This window comes from Pongo abelii, chromosome 18 (assembly GCF_028885655.2).
Source record: "Pongo abelii isolate AG06213 chromosome 18, NHGRI_mPonAbe1-v2.0_pri, whole genome shotgun sequence".
In the NCBI taxonomy this organism is placed as follows: Eukaryota; Metazoa; Chordata; class Mammalia; order Primates; family Hominidae; genus Pongo; species Pongo abelii.
Window position 1 is genome coordinate 9,162,692 of NC_072003.2, and position 13,145 is coordinate 9,175,836.

The window sequence follows — 13,145 nt, forward strand, 5'->3', positions numbered from 1 at the left end:
TGGAGAAGAGATGTCTCAGGACTCATGACTGTTCCCTTCAAGTCTCTGAAGAGCTATTATGTAGAAGACTGAGCACATGTCTTCTGTGTAACCCCGATATAGAAGGGAGACAGACTTCAGATCAATAGAAGAATGAGATTGCCAAAAATTAGAGCTGTCCAGCACTAGTACAGGCTGTCAGAAGGTAGAGAGTTCCACGTCACATTTTCAATGACAACATGTCAGAGGATGGCAGGGAAGATTCATTCAGCAGTTAGTATAGAATTGGTGTTTTCTAAGACCTCTTCCAATTTGTGGTTTTGATTATTCTAACACTGGTTCTATTAAAGCATCTCTTAAGATCCAAATTTATTAGCACATTTTTTCCTTTAAATTATCTCTTATATAGATAAATGATAGATAAATGAAATATATACACACAGATCAGAATATATTGATAACAGCTATGATGATAACAGCTAATTTTCATTAATCAACTTATGATAACATAACAGCTAATATTTATTAATCAACCTACTTTGTGCCAAGAACTATTTTAGAAATGTTTTATTTTATTCACTTAATCTTTATATTAACGTTATGCATTTCATACCATCATTATACTCAGACTCAAAACTCATGGCAGAAAAGCTGAGTAACTTGTCCAACATCACACGGTGATTGAGTTGCCATTTAAACTTAGGCTGTTTGACCCCAGAAGCTAGACTTGATTCTATACCCTATACAGTTTCCATGAATAGAGCAATTTTTAAAAATAATAATTGCTATTTACCATTGTCTTATTAATTCTCTCCACAATTTTGGAGGTATTTATTATCATACCTTCACTAAACCAATGGGGGATTGGAAACCCAGGATAGTTTACCAGCCTGTTTGCTAGCCAAAAATCAAAGCCAGACCTGTCTGTCTCCTAGTCGTTACTGGCCAAAATATCCCCCAACTCCAATGCCCTATTAGATAAATAATCTAGCATCTGAAGAAGACAAAGGACATCTTCTTTGCCATTATCTCATAAGAACAGAGTATAAAATATAAAATGACATATATTAACTTTGGACAGATGCTTGGTTTTTAACTCACTACTTATCCATTTTGCCCTGCCAAGAGAAATATGCTCTTTGGAAGTTTTGTGTGCAGATGAATTGTAATTTAACTGCCTTTTTTTCTCCCTAATGCATCACACACAAGGCATTGTAGAAGGCTTGGGCATAAAATGAAATTGTTTTATTTTTAATGTTTATTGCTGGAGAGGACCAAGTTAAAAATCAAACACATGGGTCTCATGACTTTAATCAGGAGCAAACTTGCTAATAGATTTTTTTAACTTTAAATTTAACAACTTAACAACTTGGCAATTTAATTAACTTTTTAAACACAACATAAACCAGCCTGTGGGACTTTCTGCTGCTGTACTTAATTGTGGCAAATAGCCTGAGAAGTGGCAAGAAAAACAGATGAGACACCTTTACGGTGAAAGAGGCACCATCTGTAGTTACCAGCTAGAATATTTTGTCACGATCTAGGAAGTATAACTCAAAACATTAAAATAGCTCTCAGGTGGCTTTTCCTTGAGAGGTTAACAATGGCATCACAACAACCATTAGGGAAAAATAATACTACAATTTCATAGCAGGAGAATTTATTGTCTGGTGCATTCTAGGGAGGACATTCATATCCTTCTATAATAATTAATTAATCCAACAAATACATATTGAGTACCTACTGATGGAGTCATTTTAAAAAAAGAAACAGGCGATATCCATGCTTTCAAACTGCTTAAAGTCAAGCGGGGAAAGATATGCATTAACCCAGTAAAAACAAAACAAAACACTTGTTCCCATTTACTGAGTATTATTATTACCATCTGTCTCTGCCAGGTGATTTACATGTGTTATTACCTCATTGAAACCAAGTAGATTTCATTATTCACCTTGTATCTAGAATGAAAGAGACAGACAGGGGTTATATCATTCGACTGAGATACCACAGCTAATTTAACTCACTGATATTCAAACCTAGGTTTATTCATCCAAAGCTGCAAAGCCAGTGTTTGCCAAATTAGAGTTATTTGCACACCACAGGGACCTCTTATGCCCTATTCATGCATCCCCCAAACTTGTGCTTATTTATTTATTCATTCAATCTTAATGAAATTTCATCTCATTTTCATTAGCAAGGTGTGTTAAATTAATGGTCTGATTTAACGAAGGTCATGTGACCTAGTTGGGCCGTGTGTCTCCAAAACTCAAACTCATGTTCTTCAACACGTTTTTTTTCATTTGCCTACTCAAAGGGAGTCAGGAATTTTAGAACAAGAACTATAAGAACTTTCTAAAATGTCTAGTTACTTTTATGGTTTCCACATGTTCATTTTTTTTCTCCCTATTGTTTTTCTATAGCTATTGTAAGAAAAGCAAAATAAAGTTAAAGTGCTTATTTAGGTGAACTAGGAGGACAGGCTCAGTAGTGGGGGTCCTAATTGTTAGAGTTATGTAAAATTAGGAATAAAGAATTTAAACAAAATTTTCCAGGATCCTCCATATAAAACCCAGTGTTGTCCAAGTCCAGACTCAAGGCCATAGGCCCTATGTTATCCTTCTTATGAGAATCTCACCATCTCTGCCTCATAACTGGTGGCATCTCAACTTTCTCCCCTTGGAGTGTACAGGCACCTCATACCTAGTATTATTCTTCTCTGACCAACATGATCAATTTTACTAAAAATAAAGAGGCCTTATTTTCCCTCCAGTGGCTGGAGAATCGTCTGATTGGTGATGGCCTTTCCCTACCTATAGCAAACAAATTTTGTAGTGGATCAAAATTTCATTATTTATTAATGACAAATAGAAATAACACCCTTAGTCATGACTCTCTGGTTTTTGTTCCTTTTGTTATAACAAGTATTTAAATTTTATTTTATTTTTTCTGGAAGTCAATCTTAATGCTGTATGAAATCGCGACTGAAAATGGTCGGGACAAGTTTTCAGGGATTAGTGTCCCTGCCTTGGATCCAACCTAAACATCTCAGCTCTTTGTATTTGTTCAGTTTTCAAGTAAATAAATGATGTTGTTATTGTTACATCAGTATTCTATGGCTCAAATAATGAAGTTTGATGAGTACCCAACTATCATGATTCTTTAATTTTCAAAGGAGTGGAAACTGATGGCCCAAGAGACTGAAATTGACTTGGCCAGGTTCACTCAATGTGTTGCTAGGCAAAGTTAGAACCTGGACTGAGCCATTCTGCAGCTTCCATCCACAATCTTCCACTACGCCACAATACGACCCATGGAGTCTACTTCACAACAAGGAGGAGATAGCCGCTTTCATTGGCATGGCCTCTTTTTCTCTGGCAGTGAGTCAATATCTTGGGTAGCATGAGAGGTTGTTCTTGATGGTCCCCAAGGTCCCACACAGCTCCAACATGCGGTGATTCTCTCTCTCTCTCTCTGAACTTTTCTTTTATTCTCCTGTTGTACGGAGATGTAATGCATGTGCTACAGTAGGAGAAAAACTTTCAAAGTCTTAGTGGATCCTAAATAGACTCATTTAATCTACACAGGGATTTGAATCCTCACATAAGACATTTTGCTTAATTAAGCCACATTGAAACATGAAAAACTCATGTTCATACAAACTTAAGGATCAGATTTACAACTGCTGAGCACCTAGAGTCTCAATTAGCCACATCCTGATTCTCACTGAGAAAAGGTCACCAGACTTTTCAGTCTTTTAGTTACTTAAAATTCAAGTCAGCCATCCCAACTGTAGTCAAATGTGTAAAAGGAGTCTTGGTTTATCTTGAAGCCTCCATGGAGAAAGTAGGCTTCATTCACTCATCTAACAAATATGTATTGAGTACTCTGCGCCACCCGGTATATTAAACATGAGGAAGATGCACTGATAGTGAAGACCTGTGTGCTTCTTACTCTCTTGGATGTTGCAGTTTAGTGAGGTGTTGGAAAACTGGATACTTTTACAGGAAAGGGGTCCAGATTCAGACCCCAAGAGAGGGTTCTTGGATCTCCAGCAAGACACAATTCAGGGTGAGTCCACAGTGCAAAGAAAAACAAGTTTATTAAGAAAGTAAAGGAACAAAAGAATGGCTATTCTACAGACAGAGCAGCCCCGAGAGCTCCTGATTGCCCCTTTTTGTGGTTATTTCTTGATATGCTAAACAATGGGTGGATTATTCATGCTTCCTCTTTTTAGACCATATGAGGTAACTTCCTGATGTTGCTATGGCATTTGTAAACCGTCATGGCACTGGTGGGAGTGTAGCAGCGAGGATGACCACAGTTCACTCTTATTTCCATCTTGGTTTTGGTGGGTTTTGGCCAATTTCTTCACAGCAATCTGTTTTGTTCACAAGATCTTTATGACCTGTATCTTGTGCTGACATCCTATCTCATCCTGTGACTTAGAGTGCCTTAACCATGTGGGAACGCAGCCCAGTAGGTGTCAGCCTTATTTTACCCAGCTCCCCAAGATGGAGTTGCTCTGGTTCACATGTGTCTGACAATACCAATGGATGGAACTAAACTTGATTATCTGGAAGTTGCAGAGGTGAGAACTTTGAACCAAGAAGTCTGCCCTCTTTTCTACTATAGTGGAAATAGGACCTGTGCCTTTGCTGTCTCTTAGGATTACTTACAGCCTATTGTTTTTATAAAAGAAATACATGCACAAAAGAAGTACATTACACAAGTACTAAGCAAAAATATACAAAGAAAGACATTTGCAAATCATCCCATATGTTGTCATCCTAAAGAACCATCATTAATATTAGGTGAATATCATGGTTAATATCATTCTGTGCATAAACACAGATTTAAGAATAAATTCTTTAATCTAGCATGCCATTGTTTCATTAAAAGAATCACATTTCATAATACTCAAAAATAGAAAATCTCAAGTGAATTTGACAGTATAGTTGAGATTCAAATAAATACTTTTTCATTGCAGAAGATATAATTTCCTAAAAGACTTCTCTAATGTTAAGAAGCGATGTTACAAAAACATTAAGAAATCAGAATCATCATTGTTTTAAACTACTTTTGTTTTTATTATGATATTATTTGACTCTGCTATAAAAAATGAAGTTCTTAAACACTAACATATCCCAGCCTCACTTCACTACAACCACTACAACTTTCACATTTTTCAGTTATGTTATTATTAATTTTTATATTACCAAGTATTATGACCTTTACATTCTATTTTATAACTGTGATTTTCACAATTGCCAAATATCAGTACTATGTGTAAATACAGAAAATATTCATAGTCTTTTGACCACAGTTTCTTCCATTCTGAATTCCTTTTTTTAACTCCTCTTCTAAGTACTATCAAACACATGCAAGTGATCCATCCAGAGATCTTGTTAAAATGCAAATTCTGATTCCCTAGGTTTGCAATAGGGCCTGGTAATCTTCCTTAATTCCCAGTGATGCCCATGAACAATGATTTAAGCAATGAGAGTTTTTTTTTTTTAATATCTATTCCCTCAATTCTGTATGGAGGCTTTCTATGTGTTGCCTTTAGAACAAGCTAATTCCTTTGGCTGGAAATATTTCTGAATCACATTTGTATGCATATTGCTCCATTTTATTCTAGCATTAAATATAATTTTGGAGAAATGTAAGACCAAACAGAATTTTACTCTTTACAAATGATTTTATTTGTCTCCTAATAGACTTGGAGAAAAAATATGCCTCATATAGATCACTGGGTATCATGTTTTCTTGGAAAATGGTGTGTTTCTTAATTATACAGATTCAGTGGTATTTTGCTTTTTTTCCATTTCAGAAAATTTTTCTTGTGTTATATCTTCAAAGACTTTTATTTTTCCTGTTCCACTGTTGACTATTTTTTTCCTAGAATAGATTCACTTTCTTTATTTTAAACCATTGTTATTTGTCTATTGTGATTTTCAAAATAATATCTTCTCTCTGACTGCTTGAATATTTGGAAGTTTTATCTGTATTCACCAAGATTATAACAAACCTTTGGTTTAGATAAGATACTTATCTTTCAGCAGTATCACTTCAGTTTCTCACTCTTCCTCATTTTTTCCCCTTGCCTATGTGCTTTCTCATTTATATTTGTATTTGTCATTTTATCTTACCTTTGAGTTATTATTATACATTTAAAAATGGTTCTAGTACTATTGCTTAACCATTTCTGTAATTCTTTGTTTGTTGTGCTGTTAGGTATCCTTCCAGGTTGGGCTCATTTTTTCCAAGGTTTTGCATTGATTGATTGATTGATTGATTGATTGATTGGTGTGTTCTCTTATTCCTCTCCTTCTAGCTTTACTTTGCAATTTTACCATCATCTCCCTTATGCTTAGACAGATCTGTCTACACAGGTCTTCTTTTTGCTCTCAAAGCACACGTAATTTATTGACTCCATTCTAATCACAAAGGAGGCTGCACACTAAACCACAGTTTGAGAGCTGTGTATTCAGTATTATGTCTTCTTTTTCTTGCCGCCTCAAGTTGTGGACTAAGGGAAATAGTTTCTCTGAAGGAAAGTGCTTTCTTTGTTAGATGCTCTGTACAGACTCTCAGATTTTGTTAAATGTCCTGGGCTCTATCCTTCATGGTTTAGCTTTGAGATGAATGCTTTCCACTGAGATATATGCTCATCTTTCAGTTCTTTCCCTCATAAATAGGCATATTAGCCATATTCTTTTTTTAATTCTTTTGTTTCACTCATTTATTCCCAGAAACTCTTACTACCTTTTCTTCATTAAAATAGGGACCAGTTAAGGATGCCCACTTAGTTCTCTCCTTCTCAAATGTTGAGAATATTTAGTGGGAACTGTCCACCAGACAGCTTCAAGGAGGTCTTGGTGAGTGTAAGAGTCTGGCCACACCAGGATGCTCTAGTCCAGGAAACCTCTTTTTATAGCATTGATAGCACTGGGTTGTGATTTTACCTTGTGTGAATGCTTGAAGTGAACACTTGATGACATTTTACATTTTCATGGTATTTTAGAAGAGGAAGTTTCTATCCAGAAGTTGTAATACACTGTTTTAAAATAAAAGTTCCCATCAGGTGATACATAATAATGGTATTATTTGCTTGACATTCTATCTTTTCCCCTCTGGATGTGTACAAAACATACAATAGGTTAAACATCTTTTTCATCACTTAGCGCCATTCCCGGCTGACCATAGATACTCAAGAATGTTTGTTGAATAAATGAAATCAGTAGGGAGAGAGAGCTAGATCTACTGAGCAGCTATTATGCATCAGGCATGCCTTGCTTGATTTAATTTTCACAAGAACCAGTGATAAGTACATGTTACTTTCCTGTCTTTCAGATGAGTGTACTGATGCATATAGAAAAAGTAGAACCCTTGTACATGGTTGGTGGGAATGCAGAATGGTACAGCCATTATGGAATATAGTATAGAGGTTCCTCGAAATGACTTAAAAATGGGACTACCATATAATTGAGCAATTCCATTCCTGAAAATATATCCAAAAGAATTGAAATCAGCATCTTGAAGCATTAACTGCACTCCCATGTTTATTGCAACATTAGCCACAATAGCCAAGATATAGAAACAATGTAAATGTCCATGAATAGATGAATAAATAAAATATGCTATATACATACAATGAAATTTATTTAGCCTTAAAAAAGGAGATCCTACCATATGCAACAACATGGATGAATCTGAGAGGCATTATTGCTAAGTGTAATAAACCAGTCACAGAAAGACAAATACTGCAAGATTCCACTTATTTGAGGCATCTAAAATAGTCAAATTCTGCTGGATGCGTTGGCTCACGCCTGTAATTCCAGCACTTTGGGAGGCCAAGGCAGGTGGATCACCTGAGGTCAGGAGTTTGAGACCAGCCTGACCAACATGGTGAAACCCCCTCTCTAATAAAAACACAAAAACATTAACTGAGAGTGGTGGCACATGCCTGTAATCCCAGCTACTTGGGAGGCTGAGGCACAAGAATCGCTTGAACCCGGGAGGTGGAGGTTGCAGTGAGCCAAGATTGTGCCATTGCCCTCCAACCTAGGCAACAAGAGTGAAACTCTGTCTCAAAAAAAAAAAGAAAAAAAAAAGTCAAATTTATAGAAACAGAGAGTACAATAGAACGTTAGTTGTCATGGTCTGGGGAAGGCAGAAACAGCAAGTTGCTGTTCAATGAGTATAAATTTTTAGTTATGTACGAGGAATAAGTTCTTGACATCTGTTATACTGCACAGTGCCTATAGTTAACACTACTCTATTGTGCCTTCACAACGTTTGAAAATATAGACCTCCTGTTAAGTGTTCTTATAACAAAAAAAGATGGTGAGGGAGTACAAGGCAACTTTTGGAGGTGATGGATATGTGTGTTATTTTTATGGCAATGATGATTTCATGGGCCTATGTCCAAGTTAATTAAATTTTGTACTTTAAAGTTGTGCAGGGTTTTTTTAATTTTTTTTTTTTGTATATCAATTATGCCTCGATGCTGTTAATGGCAAAAATGAATTTGTGATTAGAAAGGTAAAGGTAAGCTGGGACTCAAAGGTAGGTCAGTATGATGCCACCCCCTATGCCTTCCCATTGGAACATCGTCTTAGCCACATGGGAAATGTGGAAACAGCCAGGAAGACCGCTTAGCTCGTGTGTGATACACTGAATGGCCCACAGATGTTTTGCATGTCCTATACTGGTTTTTCTTTGTAAAAGATTAATTGTCGATTATAAAATAAAGAGCTTTCCCATGCAAATCTGGATTCAGCATGTCTTAAGATATCAGAGATCTGGCAACATGGGTCTTGCTATCTTCATGTCTACCATTGACAATGAATAGATAGTGGTAGTCCTTTTTAGATAACACAGGCACTCTGCAAATTGCTGTAGCCCCCTTCCTTCTGGCTGCACTTCTTTACATGCCTGGCCTCTGTAGACATTTGAGTTAGCAACCTCAACCTAAAAGAAACTTGATCCAGGCCCTCTGCGCTCTCAGACTCCTTAAAATGTGGGTAGTTCATGGCTGGAGAAATCACCATGTCCTCAGGGAGTCCCAGTCATGATTTGAGCATGATGACAGAAGGCCTCCCTGACACAGAACACTGTCCGTAAGGATACCCTGGGCTCTACCTCAGAGTCTGGGAGTGTCACTTTACTCACTGAAGACATCCTGCAGCCTCAGCACGCTCCACAGACAGTGATCTAAGAGGATGATTTGCAAATCTTTCAGGAGCAGCTGCAAGTTGAGGCTCTAGTCTCTAGGGACAGCCAAAGGAACAATCAGCTTTGTGTGTGGCATGGTTGTTTCTTCCCCAGGGATAAAGAATTAATAAGAGCCAAGGAAGTTCTGTCCTTGGGGTCCCGTGGGGGCTTCTTCTAGGGAAGGGGCTGCCATGCTGCCTCCCATCAAATTTAAAGGACCCTCTGAGGGAATTGTTTTTGAAGAGCAATGGACAGAATGATCACCCAGATTATCACTCCAGGGAGAACATTCCTCCCCTTCCATCCTCCTACTCAGCCACATGGGCTGTGTTAGCTATGATTTCATTCAATATAGCCAGGGGCAATCTTACAACCCTGAAATTTGTAGGTGAGGATGCTCACAGTTTACTATCCGAATAAGTCTCTCGTGACTCTTGTTAATCATGAAAATTTCCTGGCCTTAACTTGTGGCAATTAAGTCTATGGTAGAGCCTGGGAATTTGCATGTTTAATGAACAACTCAGATATTTAATATAGATCAAGCAGAGTTTGAGGAAAAAACCAACGTAGAATTTTTCCACATTGAAAAAAACCAATGTAGAATTTTTTTCTGGAAAAAATGTTTGTTTTAATTTTATTTTAATAATTTTTAGGGTACAGGTGGTTTTTGGTTCCATGAATCGGTTCTTTAGTGGTGATTTCTGAGGTTTTTGTGCACCTGTCACCCAAACAGTTTATACTATACCCAATATGTAGTTTTTTATCCCTCACCCCCTTCCAACCTTCCCCCTGGGGTACTCCCAAAGTCCATTATATCATTCTTATGACTTTGCATCCTCATAGCTTAAATCCCACTTATAAGTGATAACATATGATACTTGGTTTTCCATTTTTGAGTTACTTCACTTAAAATAATGGCCTCCAGCTTCATCCAAGTTGCTGCAGAAGACATTATTTTGTTCTTTTTTATGGCTGAGTAGTATTCCATGGTGTATATATATACCATCAATGTAGAAATTTCTGGAAAAGGCAAGACTATAAAGACAGAAAGCAGGTCAATGATTGGGGCTGGGGATAGCTGCAGGGGTTGACTGCAAATAGGCATCAGGGAACTATTTGGAGTGATGGGAATGTTCTAACACTTGATTTTGGTTATGGTTGCAGAATGGTGTATGCAAGCTAAAGTTCACCAAACTGTGTACTTAGAACAGGTGAATTTTATGGCATGTAAATTAAACTCCAATAAAGTTGTTAAAAAGACACAGACACACACACACAACTCTGAAGTAATAACTAATCATGTAATGATGTAATGAGAGAACAATACAGAAAAATAATGAATGTTGTCAATCATGGTAGAACGTATAAGGATGAGAGCAAACAGTTGCGGAGCCATGCCTATGGGCCAAATGTTAAGCTGAGTTTTTTTCTTTTTCTTTTTCTTTTTTTCCAACTTTTACTTTAGATTCAGGAGGTACATGTGCAGATTTGTTACATGGGTGTACTGTATGACACTGAGGTTTGGGGTATGAATGATCCTGTCACCCAGGTAGTGAGCATAGTATTAATAGATAGCTTTTCAGCTCTTGCCTCCCTCCTTCTCTCCCCTGTCTAGTAATCCCCAGCGTCTATTGTTCCCATATTTATATTTATGTGTACCCAGTGTTTAGGTCCCACTTAAAAGTGAGAACATGCAGTATTTAGTTTTGTGTTTCTGAGTTAATTCACTTAGAATGATGGCGTCCAGCTGCATCCATGTTGCTGCAAAGGGCATGATTTCATTCTTTCTATGTCCTTGTAATATTCCATGGTGTATATATATATATCACGTTTTTTTAAATCTAGTCCACCGTTGATGGACACCTGGGTTGATTCCATGTCAGTGCTATTATGAATAGCACTGTGATGAACATACGAGTGCATGTTCCATTTGGTAGACCCATTTTTCTTCCAATTGATAACCAGTAATGGGATTGCTGGTTTCTAATGGTAGTCTACCTCTTAGTTCTTTGTTGAGCCATGTTTTTATTATGCGCATTGTTATTATTTCTCATTACTACCCCTTGACATACGTACTGTCGTCTTTTTGCAGACAGGTAGACTGAGGCTTGAGAGGTTAAGTGAGAACACACAGCTACATAGGAAAGAACTGGAATTTGCACGCAGGTGGTCTTATGCCAAGGATGTAGTCCCTTACTAATTGATTGATTAGTTCAGCTGGTCCATCACATGAAACTTACAGTCCCACATAAGTAGGTCTGAAGTCTGACTTTACAATTTCTAACTACCTTTCTCAAGCACCCACCATGGTCTCAGTAAGCTTCAGTTTCCATATCTGCAGGCTGAAGGTAATAATAGCTATCTCAAAAGGTTCTCAGAAGAAAAAAGTTACATGAGATAAGATATGTAAAGCCTGGTAAATATGCAAAGCTCTCCAATAAATGGAGATGACATTAAGTTAGACTGTGTAGATCCTTTAGCATACTGGTTAATGCATTTGATGAGCTTAGTAAATATTAGCTAGTATATAACTCTAAATATTGGGATGATTCATTTATTTAACCATCACCTAACCTGAGCATTCACATCTACTAAGAACTAGGGGACTGATTGTGTTAGATCTCATGTAAACCGCAGGACACAACCCTGTTCTCCAGGACAAACAGGTATGTAAACTAATAACTGTAATAAAATGTGCAAGACATAGCTGGTGACTTATTGGCACCTTCCATGGTGGCACAAAAATAGAGATAAAGCTATTGGCTTTATTAGTAAATAATAAACTTATTATTGACTATCTGCTTCTTTGTGAAGACTTGCCATATATTTCTATATAGCAAGTCTTCACGAAGAAGCAGATAGTCAATAATTTAATTGTATATTTTAAAATAACGTAAAGCATGTAATTTGATTATTTGTAACTCAAAAGATAAATGCTTGAGGGGATGGATATGCCATTCTCCATGATGTGCTTATTTCACATGGCATGCCTATATCAAACCATCTATGTACCCCATAAATATATACACCTTCTATGTACCCACAAAAATTTTTAAAAATAATTTTTTTTAACAAAAGAAGCAGATAGTTGAGTTCAACCTTTAAGAACGAGTCTTTTTCTTGGAACTCACCCAAATACACATCAATGATGACTGGAAAAAGAAAATGTGGCACAAACACACTATGAAATACTATGCAGCCATAAAAAAGGTTGAGTTCATGTCCTTTGCAGGGACATGGGTGAAGCTGAAACTATCATTCTCAGCAAACTAACACAGGAACAGAAAAACAAACACCACATGTTCTCACCCATAAGTGGGAGTTGAACAACGAGAACACATGGACACAGGGAGGGAAACATCACACACCAGGTCTGTCAGGGGGTGGGCGGCTAGGGGAGGAGGGAATAATTAGGACAAATACATAATGCATGAGAGGCTTAAAACCTAGATGATGGGCTGATGGGTGCCGCAAACCACCATGGCACATGTACGCCTATGTAACAAACCTGCACATTCTGCACATGTATCTTAGAACTTAAACAAAAAAAAGAAAAAAGTCTTTTTGTAGCTGACATCTATTATTTTTGTGTTTTTAGCATCTGTTTAAACCAAATGCATCACAAAAATTTTTTGCCAGATTTGCAAATCTGTAGAAACCGTGGTTTTTCTTTTTCTGTAGGGCTGCCTTTCTTTCTGTTTGGGGATCTTGGTGCTCCTCTCACTTCATTATTTTCATACAAATCCTGATGGCTCCATTCTCAGAGTACTCTCCAAGTGGAAATACAGCATTGAATTTTGGATGCCGCCAATTCCATTTACCCCCTCCATGCTAACTCCCTGAAGCCACCATGCAAAATATGGTTTCTTGGGGACTCTGGGATCCAGCACTGTGACTCGGCATGTGATATCTTCTACATATCCCCTGTTGTGATGAAGCAACCATTCGTA

At 37.2% G+C, this 13,145-nt stretch overlaps 1 long non-coding RNA gene across 1 annotated transcript in view; it reads left to right on the forward strand.

The window, feature by feature from the left end:
* The first annotated feature begins 3,258 nt into the window (after positions 1-3,258).
* Positions 3,259-13,145, forward strand: part of LOC129050953 (uncharacterized) — a 71,756-nt gene continuing 61,869 nt past the window's right edge. The window contains exon 1 of the long non-coding RNA XR_008514889.1: positions 3,259-3,356. This is a non-coding gene — a long non-coding RNA (uncharacterized LOC129050953). The remainder of the gene's footprint in view (positions 3,357-13,145) is intronic.